Below are 11530 nucleotides of genomic sequence, written 5' to 3' on the forward strand. Positions count from 1 at the left end.
GAAAGTTAGAGGTTCGAAGGCGATCAGATACCGCCCTAGTTCTAACCATAAACTATGCCAACTAGCAATTTGCTTAGGTCGGTTTTACGACAAAGTGAGAGGCCACGGGAAACCAAAGTAGGGTTATGGGGGAAGTATGGTTGCAAAGCTGAAACTTAAAGGAATTGACGGAAGGGCACCACCAGGAGTGGAGCCTGCGGCTTAATTTGACTCAACACGGGAAAACTTACCTGGTCCTGACACTAGAAGGATTGACAGATTGATAGCTCTTTCTTGATTTGGTGGATGGTGGTGCATGGCCGTTCTTAGTTGGTGGAGTGATTTGTCTGGTTAATTCCGATAACGAACGAGACTCTAGCCTATTAAATAACACACGGAATCTTGTCTTCCGTGAGGTTCCTTAATGGGATCAAGTGTGTTTAACACTTTGAAACAGAGCAATAACAGGTCTGTGATGCCCTTAGATGTTCGGGGCCGCACGCGCGCTACATTGAGAGACAAAATGAGTTTCCCAGTCTTTAACGAGGCTGGTAATCATTGAATGTTTTTCTTAATGGGGATAGGGGATTGCAATTGTGCCCCTTGAACGAGGAATTCCCAGTAAGTGCTAGTCATTAGCTAGTACTGATTACGTCCCTGCCCTTTGTACACACCGCCCGTCGCTACTACCGATTGAATGGTTTAGTGAGATCATCTGAGTAGACGGGTATGTACTTTGTACGTGCCTGTATTGCAATGAAGATCAAACTTGATCATTTAGAGGAAGTAAAAGTCGTAACAAGGTTTCCGTAGGTGAACCTGCGGAAGGATCATTACTGATTCAAAACCCATTCTCTCACATGAGCGAGTGATCGTTGTATGATGTCTATGTCGAAAATGGAAGAGGTGTTTATAGGAGGAACGTTACGTATTATTGACTAAGGATCGCAATCGTCGTCGCGCGTCGCCGACACTGTTCGGTTCGACAGCATTTTTCATAGTTGTGCTATCGAGAAGAAGACATCACAAGACTCAATATGGGGGATCACTTAGTCCTTAAATCGAAGAAAAACATAGTAATTTGTGGAAATTGATGTGAGTTGTGAAGTTGTGTGAGCATTGTGTTTTTGAATGAAAATTTTAGTATGGATGCACTTGTATCTATGCTACATTTGTTTCAGTATATATACATATAATACGTAGTTACTATTGCTTAGTAGTAATAGTAAAAATTATCTTTGATCACAAGGGTGATAATAAACATCTCTATGTTATGTTTATCTGAAATCAAGTGTGACTACCCGCTGAACTTAAGCATATCAATAAGCGGAGGAAAAGAAATCAAATGAGATTTCCATAGTAGCTGCGAGTGAACTGGAACTAAGCCTATTGCCAATTCTTATGTTTTGTACAATAAGAAATGAGGTGTAAAAGTGTTTTGTGTTTAATAGGAGTACAGCTTAATTATTATTGAGTGGGTGCTCAGAGAAGGTGAAAAGCCTGTGTGGTTGTACTATCCTGTTGAACCGAAGCTCTAGAGAGTCTAGTTGTTTGAGAGTACAACTTAAAGATGGTGGTAAATTTCATCAAAGGCTAAATATATGAAGGGACTAATAGCGAACAAGTACCATGAGGGAAAGTTGAAAAGAACTCTGACGAGAGAGTTCAACAGTACGTGAAACCATAGTGAGTAAAACAGATAACTGTGCTGTAAAGTGGTGTGCCTATCAACAGGGTAGTTGGTTATGTGATGCCTTGAGCGTAAGTTGTCCATTCAACCGATTGCTCTTGGTTAGCCCTGCCAGAGACTCTGTGCACTAGTGCACACTCATTCATTGAGAAACTATGCCGCTGCGGCATCGATATGGGACAGCTCGTACGTAGTGCGATGTTCTGTGTTGGGCGTCATCTAGCCGGTGTAGTTTAGCTGTGGGACAGCTACGGCCTGCGTTTACTAAATGTAACTGCTGTATCTGCGATTTGGTTTATTCCTTGTTGCGGTGAGCATGTTACTCTAGGTAAGCAGTCCGCCATCAATGGTTAGCATTAGTTATTTGACCCGTCTTGAAACACGGACCAAGGAGTTCAAATGGCACGCGAGTCATTGGGTCTTAACACCCGAAGGCGAAGTGAAATGCAAAGGTATTGTTATTTGTGGTTGTACCATGATTAAGCGATGAGCTACTTATGCTTTCTGGCATTTGTAGACTACAAGCGTGATGTTTGAGACCCGAAAGATGGTGACCTATGCCTAGTCAAGATGAAGCCAGAGGAAACTCTGGTGGATGTCTGAAGTTATTCTGACGTGCAAATCGATAATCTGATCTGGGTATAGGGGCGAAAGACTAATCGAACCATCTAGTAGCTGGTTCCTTCCGAAGTTTCCCTCAGGATAGCTAGCGTACACGTTTAGTTTCATCCCGTAAAGCGAATGATTAGAGGTATTGGGGCGTATATAGCCTCAACCTATTCTCAAACTTTTAATGGGTGTGAGTGTTATTTCTCGATTGAAGAACACTGCTAAATAAGTATGCTTAGTGGGCCATTTTTGGTAAGCAGAACTGGCGCTGTGGGTTGAACCAATTGTTGGGTTAAAGTGCCAAAAGCTGAAATGCGCATGAGATCTATAAAGGGTGTTAGTTGCTGAAGACAGCAGGACGGTGGCCATGGAAGTCGGAATCCGCTAAGGAGTGTGTAACAACTCACCTGCCAAAGCAACTAGCCCCAAAAATGGATGGCGCTATAGCATTGTACTTATACTCAACCTCTGACGTGTGACGCACCGGAGCGCTCAGAGAGTAGGAAGATAATGTGATAGCATCGAAGGATGTTGTTGTGAAGCAATCTGGAGCTGTCACATGTGCAGATCTTGGTGGTAGTAGCAAGTACTCAATTGAAAACCTTGAGCACTGAAGTTGGGGTGGGTTCCACGTGCCTTGGTCCTTGAAAATTTGAGCGTGGTGATTATCTTGGTGGCAGTCCGTACTAATATCTGCAGCAGGTCTCCAAGATGTGAAGCCTTTAGTGTCTAGATTAATGTAGGTAAGGGAAGTCGACAAAATAGTTCTGTAACTTTGGGAGAAGGGATGGCTCTGAAGGTTGATCCAGCCAGGTTGACAGTAGAAGTATTTATGACATTGTGTTGTCGCCGGATGGACTTCAGAACTACTTCAGAACTGGCACGAACTGAGGGAATCCGACTGTCTAATTAAAACAAAGCATTGTGAAGTCCAGTAATTGGTTATGACACAATGTGATTTCTGCCCAGTGCTCTGAATGTCAAAGTGAAGAGATTCTTTGAAGCGCGGGTAAACGGCGGGAGTAACTATGACTCTCTTATGGTAGCCAAATGCCTCGTCATCTAATTAGTGACGCGCATGAATGGATTAACGAGATTCCCACTGTCCCTATCTACTGTCTAGCGAAACCACAGCCAAGGGAACGGGCTTGGACTGAACGGCGGGGAAAGAAGACCCTGTTGAGCTTGACTCTAGTCTGACTTTGTGAAGAGACATAGGAGGTGTAGCATAAGTGGGAGATTCGTCATCAATGAAATACCACTACTCCTATTGTTTCTTTACTTACTCAATGAAGTAAATATGGTCATTCCATGTTTTAGAAAGAAGCATAGTAATTTGTGCGATTTATATTGAGAACATAGTCAGGTGGGGAGTACGAGAGGAACCGTAGGTTTAGACAATTGGTTTTGTGTTTGATTGAAAAATCAGAGGCACTAAACTACCATCTAATGGATTATGACTGAACGCCTCTATGTCAGAATCCAATCCAGAGTCCATAACATTAGTGTCTGGGATGTGTATTGTTTATTAAATAGTTGTGCGAGTGCATAACTGAGCAATATGAGCAAATTGAAATGAAGACAATCTGCAAATGACTTTTATCAATCGAAGTGTTGTAATTTGTAGAGCAGTTACGATACTGCGATCTAATGAGACTTATCTTCGTATTGGGCGTTTGCTGTTTGAGATGAAATTGGCTTGTTGCCGGGATGGAATACCATTAATTTTCGTTATTTTTTGGATTAGCCACATTTGGTAGCATTAAACGCCCGCTTATGTATGACAAAATATGGTTATGAAATATGTCAGTGGCCTAATGACGCGGAGAAAGATAAAATGCTCGTTTTTGGTTTCATGCAGGGTCACCGAAACTCAATCGAGAGCATAAAAGAAACAAAACTTGTTGCGATTGTTAGCCTTGGCTCACGACGCAAAGATTTGAGTAAATGCAAGTTTTCATGCACGGTCACCGAAACTCAATCGGGAGCATAAAAGAAACAAAACTTGTTGCGATTGTTAGCCTTGGCTCACGACGCAAAGATTTGAGTAAATGCAGGATTCCATCCTGCTCGATGGAATTGAACACGGTCGTTATTCACACAGTCGCACAAAATTGTCGCAGGCGACTATCGATTCGAGTCAACCAGGCTGGCAAAAGAGAACTTTTTCCCTGTGATGAGTTCGTTACGTAACAGATGAGTCAATTCAACTGGTCTATTTGCGTATAAATAGGTATTCGGTGGGATACGATAGACCAGCCAGTAACACCGGCAGGCTGAGGACTATTGGCTAGATTACGACCCTTTGACATGATGATTCATTTCATGAAACGATACGAGAGGATCTGCAGGACTAACGTAGATAATAAAACGGCATTCCGTGACGCGACCGGAACTATTAAAGCATAGCCGGACGTAACTTTGTTCGCAAGCAGGCGCACTTTGGCGCATAGCCGCCGTCGCTGCTTGTGCATTGCATTTAATCATTCCGTCCAAACAGCGAAAACTCTAATTTTTTGCAAAAATGCAACAAGCACAAGCAACAAGTACAGCTTGTGTTAGTTTAATAAGCACATTACAATGGTCGCCATTTCAATGGAGAGGTTAATCCGTTTTCAAAACCGTTTTGCATGTTAAACATATAAGTCCAGAAGCGCTGTTGATTCATAGGCGAGCACTAACAAATATTTAGCTGATCAACTTGATAGGGTATTTTCTCCGTTCATCAGTAATATTACATTTCGTACGTTAATTAAACGCTCACAGTAACCTAATCCACTATAACAATAGCAATCACTACAACCTGCAGTGCGACATTTTCTTTATAAAACAATAAAGCCAGAATTGGTGCCAAATGACAGCTGCTGGTTTGATGAAAACATTACAGACAGGTCAAGCATTGAAATTACGTATGAACGTAAAGTACATAAAGTAGTAATTACAGTAAGCTCACGAAGTGAGCGCTTAGTCGCCGCTGCTTGTGCTACACTTGAGTATCCTCTTCAGTATTGTGCAATCCGAATAACGTAAATTATTTCGTGAACCTCATTATTTACTTTACCCTTTACTTCCAAAGCCGTCAAGTAGCTATGAAGAGTTGTATGGAACGAAGCAGGATCTGTGACATTTTGAATTGAAATTTTTCTTTTGTAAAGTTATGTAATTTATCAAACATATGTTTTCTGTGGGAATCTATCTCCGTTCAGCTGCACACAGATGGCGCAACAAGACAAAAACTTAGTTGTTGTCCAAACTGAGATGTAGCAAAGAGCGATTTGGATTTCCGCCATGATACCTTTTTTATAAATTATAGATGCACATATTGTATGAGAATCTATAAGCTGCGTATAGATTTTCTTCGCTGTAATTTAACAGCGGTTATTTTATATTCTTGCAATCATAAAATGGGAAGATCACGCCCAGGATGATGCACTATGTTTGGTTTTGTTGCGTACTTATTCTACTATGGCTAAATAAAGAAATCGTATGGAAGTTGTTTAAGTAGATACACCGTTATGCTGCACACAAATGGGCTAGCAGCATTTCCACCGTTATGCACCTGTCAACAGATGGACCGGGACAGGCGAATGGAAACTAAAGTAGAAAAATTTTTCGTCGAGTCTCTTCCCGTTGTTTTAGGAAATGATGCCCCAAAAATTCGTCAAGTTTTATGCCATTTCTATGCCTAGGGCAAGGGAAAAATTAGGGACAAAGAAAGCACCTGGACCGGACGGTGTGCCACTAGAGATGGCGCGGATGCTAATCAAAAGATGACCGATGATCTTCCAAAAATTAACGAACGATACCCTGCGACGAGGGATTTTTCCGAACGTATGGGAAGAAGCAAACTTAGTTCTGATCTCGAAGCTCGGAAATAAAACAGGGCTGACGGCCTTTTCGTCTCCTGAATGCGGCTTCAAAGGCCATGGAAAACATCATAGTAGCCCGATTGACCAAGGAGATTGAAGAAAAAGAAGCACACTCAGAAGCACAATACGGCTTCAGGGAACAGCGCTCAACACTCTCAGCTGTGGATAGGGTCTTCAAATTAGCGAGAGAGGAGATGAATAGCAAATTGAAGACTAGGAATTTCGTGCTTCTGATCCTGCTGTATGTTAGAAATGCCTTTAATAGCATGAGTTGGGGAAAACTGATAGCCGCCCTGGAGGAGAAGAAGATCTTCATGTATATAGTCATCATCTCGTATTTAGAAAACAAAAAACTGGAGGCGGAAAGAACGAAATGCAAAGCCACAGCTGGGGTTCCGCAGGGATCGGTCCTTGGACCAACACTATGGAACCTAGCCTATGAGGGCGTGCTACAAATAGCGGATTTACCGGCAAGGGTTGAAACTATCGCATTTGCAGATAATCTGGCTCTTATTATCAGCACATGGAAAATAAAGCAAACGACTCCTCCAGCTGATAGGCCGATGGATGGAGGAACACTACTTAAGACTAGCCGCGGAGAAGACAGAAGCAATATACCTTACTGGGACAAAGAAGACCCGAGAGGTCAATCTCTTTTTTTCTTTTGGGAGATATCCAAAGCAGTCACTCCTGTCAAGTTCTGTCAGGCCAGCGACAAATTAGGGTAGATTAAGGATTGGGTTCAGACGGAATGATGACGAAATGACCGTTTCTGCAAGTCATGGTTCCGAGGTAATATCAAATATATCCCGAGCCATCGCCCAAGCTGATGAAAAGGTCTAGGCTTTAGTAGGTGGGAGTCCCACAGTACTAGACAAAGCACAATCCAGTGATTTCTGGTCTGCATAATGCATTTGCCCTCAACTTCCAAAAAAAAGAAAGGTTAAGAATTGAAATGAAGTAGCGAATGTGTTGTCTTTAGTAGAGCAGTTACCATACTGCGATGTAATGAGACTTGTTATTATGTATAAATAAATGAAATACGTAGATGTAACTATATTAAAGCATGGCGAGACGTCGTTCGCAAATAGGCGCACTTTGTCTCATAGCCGCCGCCACTGCTTGTGCATTGCATTTAATCATCCCGTTCAGCATTGTATGGTCCAAACAGCGTAATGATTATTTTGTGAACATAACTTGGCTAAGTAGAAGAATTCTTCGTTTATCGATGTCTCTTTCCGCTGTTTCAGGGAATTCCCCTAAAGTGAATTAGATAGCCAAATTTTATGCTGTTTCTGTACTCGGGAAAAAAAGTGCTATGAGATAACTATATAATGTTTAGTAACACCCTAGTCATGAAAAAGCATAATAAGTAATAGGCAATCCGTTTCATCAGTAATTACATTTCAATATTTTGTGTCATTATCAGATCGAATACAACAGTATTCATTCAACAGTATTCAACAATAAAACATTCGCTCCAACAACAGCAATAGGCACGATCAGCATTGCGAAGTTTTTAAAAATCATAATTTTTCGTATTCACGAAACTACGAAAACTCTAATTGAGTTTTCGTAGTTTCGTCAAATCTTTTTTTTTTTTTACAAAAATACTGCCCTAACATATATTTTTTTTTTTCTTTTAAACAACAAAGCTAGAATAATGGTGGTAGTAAAACCAGATGACAGCAACAAGTACAGCTTGTATTAGTTTGATAAGCACATTACAATGTTCGCCATTTCAACGGAGTTAGTGCTAATTTGTTTTCAAAAAACGCTTTGCATGTTAAACATTTTCATCTTAACGTTACTGGTTAGTGTGCGTTAAGGATGTTAAGAACGTTTAACAAACGACTAAAACTATTTTCATAGTCCAATCAGTTCACTAAATGCTAAATGGCGTTCTATGCTGCCGCCCTATGAACGCTACTTTTTGACGATCCTTTTATATATTACACGACTATCAATTTAATATAAACAAAACAAGGATTCGTTGTTTAGCATTATAATTGCAACCGCTCTCCTTCTACTGGCTGTGTTGCTGATAGCGCGAACGGTCAGAGCGGAGAGCAACGGAGAGAGAACGTGGAAAGAGAAGCACTTTTTATCTTCGATTTTGCTCTGTTTAAGAAAAAATGCTGATACCGGTCATGAATCGATGTACACCTCCTATAACTCGACTTGTGAGCTGCTTGGTACGGATGGGACAGTTTTTTTTTTCCTTTTTTAAATTGTTTTTAAATCCCCAGGTGAGACACAAGTATTAGGCACAGGCTGCTAATATGCCGGTGGAAATGTTACAAGGCGAGTTTTCATGTTACATGTAATATGCTCGCAGTGGAACCGTGAAGGTTCCACTGCGGTTAGGTTAGGTTAGCTGTTAGGTTAGGTTAGGTTAGCTGTCAGGTTAGGTTAGCTGTTAGGTTAGGTTAGGTTCTCGGCGCTCCGGTCGTTGAAAGAAGAAAGTAAGATAACAATCGGAAGGGGTTGTTGGACCCCGACCGGGCGCATCCCCAGGTGGCGGATAGCGGAAGGCCTGTCAGATATGATAGGTACCGGGGATTATACCCGGCGCGGACCAAAACCAACTCTAGGGATAGACCCATCGTTCCCTTACACACCTACGGCGAAAAGAAACGAGGGACCCTGAGAACTCTAGCGGCGGAGGAAAGCTCACTCTAAGGGCTTCAACGGCGCCAAGAGCAGGGGAGCGACGACGGAAAGCGTCGGACTCGGAAGAGCCGGAAGAATTAAGACAAGTCGTTGGGCGGGTTAAGACGTGAGGGTACCGCTCTAAAACCGTGGGGCACTGACGGGCTGGCAGGTAGTACAGGGGCCCGGGAGTCTAGTCAACATCACTTGGCTGCCCCATCAACTCACCGAAAATCCCGCTATTGTTGTAGTGCCGGATGACGACCGGAAGGGGCCCTGCAGCAATACGCGGGGGGCATTGCTGAGGCCACACGCCTGTAACCCCCCCCCCCTTCGAAAATTGTCAAAAGGAAACGGCTTGAACAAGCCACGCTGTCTTGTGACCCACTAAAGAACAACATAAACAGAAAAAATGGAAGGCAAGACTAATGCAAATGCCGGTATCACAGTGTCACTGGCGAAAGGAACCCCCATTCCTGAAAAAAGAGAAGAGACACAAGAAGAGAGAAAACAAGGAAGAACAGAGGAAGAGGGACACAAAAAGGAGATGCATATAAACCATATAGGGCTGAGCCCAAACAAAATACAGGAACAGGCCGGGACAAGGAAAAGAACCATGGAAGAAATATTTTCGGTGAATAATACGGAGGACATAAGTCCAACAGATAAGAGACGAAAAGAAAACAAAGAAGAAGTACGAACAGAATCCAAAAGCGTTGACGAAGCCATAGACACAGTAAAAAAGCTCACAGGAATTCTGGAAATACTATGCAAAAAACATAAAGTCACACCAAATGACATAAAGGAAAACGCAAGACAACTGGCCAGAGCGGTTAGAACCTTGAAAAGAACCGAAGGACTAAGGAAAAAGGCCGAATTGGAACGAAGAAACAGCCTCGAAGAGCTAAAAGATAAGATACCAGAACTGGAACAACAGGAAATCCTAGACGGGATGAATGGGCACGAGGAAAAGGACACACAAAAAAGAAATAGAGAGGACATTATGTGCAAACATCTGGTATTAGGTGTCGGGTCCAGCTGCCTGGAGATTCTCCTCCTCCATTCGGCGTGGGTTTTCCCACTGCTGCTGCCATTTATTCATTGTTTCCTCCCTTGCTCTTGTTTTGTCTGTAGCTTCATTTCTTTGTTTATGTTTCGCTCTCTCTATGGCCAGTAGATCCCATGGTATCATTTGGGCTAGAACCAGGAGTGCTTCGGTTGACACTGTTCTGTATGCTCTGGCTACTCGTATTGCTACTATTCTTTGTGCCGCTAGTAATGTCTCTCTGTTGGCTTTCGTCCTCAGCGCCATTTCTGCCCATACCGACGCTGCGTATAGCGCTGTCGCCTCTGCTACTGAGGCCAGTAGTCTTCGACTGCCCTCCGAGGCTCCTCCCACTCTGGGTAATATTCTCGCCAGATTGAGGGCTGTTCTTTCTGCTTTTTTGGCTGCATGTTTAATATGCTCCCTTCCAGTCATTGCGGTGTCCATTATTACTCCAAGGTACTTTGCTCTTTTTTGGATGCTAATTCGTGTATTACCCAGGTATATTTCTATATTTGTGGTCTTCTTTTTTCCAGTTAAATATATTGCTTCTGTCTTTTCTGCTGCTAACCTAAGGTGATGTTCTTCCATCCACCGTTCTATGATTTGTAGAGAGTCGTTAGCTTTATTCTCTAGCTCCACCTCTGTCCGGGCTCTGATTATAAGAGCTAGATCATCTCGCGTATGCTATTGTCTCTACCCCCTCCGGCATTCCGGTTGTTTGTAGAACGCCGTCGTAGGCTAGGTTCCATAGCATAGGGCCTAGTACCGATCCCTGTGGAACTCCCGCTGATATCGAGTATCTTGTCCCTTCTGCTATTAGTATTCTGTTTTCCAGGTATGAGCTGATAACCCTACGTAGATACCTGGATATATTCCTTTCTTCTAGTGCTTCCATTAGTTTTCCCCAGTTCATGCTATTGAAGGCGTTTCTAACATCCAGTAGGATCAGTAGTACGAAGTTCCGGGTCTTGAGTGTTCTTCTCATCTCTTCCTTTGCTGTCCTGAGGACCCTGTCCACAGCTGTCATCGTGGAACGGTGTTTCCTAAAGCCGTATTGGGACTCCGACAGTGCCTCTTTGTCCTCGATCTCCTTATTCAGTCTGTTTACTATTACTCTTTCCATGGCTTTTGCTATTATATTTAATAGGCAGATTGGCCTAAATGCCGTGGAACCTGTCTTATTTCCGGATTTTGGAATCAGGACTAGGTTTGCTTCCTTCCATGTATCCGGGAAAATTCCTCTCCTTAATATAGCGTTCGCCATTTTTTGTATTATCCTTGGCCGTCTTTTGATTAGTGTCTTGACTACTTCCGGTGGGATGCCGTCGGGCCCTGGTGCTTTCCCTGTTGCTATTTTATTTCCTGCCTCTGCTATTTCTTCCAGAGTTACTTCGGGGATGTTTCTTTCGTCTACCTCGATCGTCACATCGTCCCTTCTTGATTGCATAGGGAATAAGTCTCTTACCGCTTTCCTCACCATATCTGGGGGGATTGGTGGTGATCTTCTCTTTATTTTGTTCATTACTATTTGATACGGAAGTCCGAAAACGTCTCGGTCGACCTCCTCTATGAGTTTTTTCCAGGATTTTTCTTTACTACGTCTTATACTTTTTCTCAGTTTGTTTCGAGCTTCCTGATATTCCCGTAGTTGCTGTGCTGCTCTTGTTCCGTATCCGGTTGTAA

General features: G+C 42.7%; 3 pseudogenes; all 3 read left to right on the forward strand.

The window, feature by feature from the left end:
- LOC147754045 (small subunit ribosomal RNA) lies at positions 1 to 815 on the forward strand (annotated as a pseudogene; the record flags this gene model as incomplete).
- A 193-nt stretch (positions 816 to 1008) lies between these two features.
- On the forward strand, positions 1009 to 1165 carry LOC147754046 (5.8S ribosomal RNA; annotated as a pseudogene).
- A 91-nt stretch (positions 1166 to 1256) lies between these two features.
- On the forward strand, positions 1257 to 3958 carry LOC147754047 (large subunit ribosomal RNA; annotated as a pseudogene).
- Positions 3959 to 11530: the final 7572 nt, after the last annotated feature.

This window comes from Varroa destructor, unplaced genomic scaffold, assembly GCF_002443255.2.
Source record: "Varroa destructor unplaced genomic scaffold, Vdes_3.0 BEIS01001164.1, whole genome shotgun sequence".
Lineage (NCBI taxonomy): Eukaryota > Metazoa > Arthropoda > Arachnida > Mesostigmata > Varroidae > Varroa > Varroa destructor.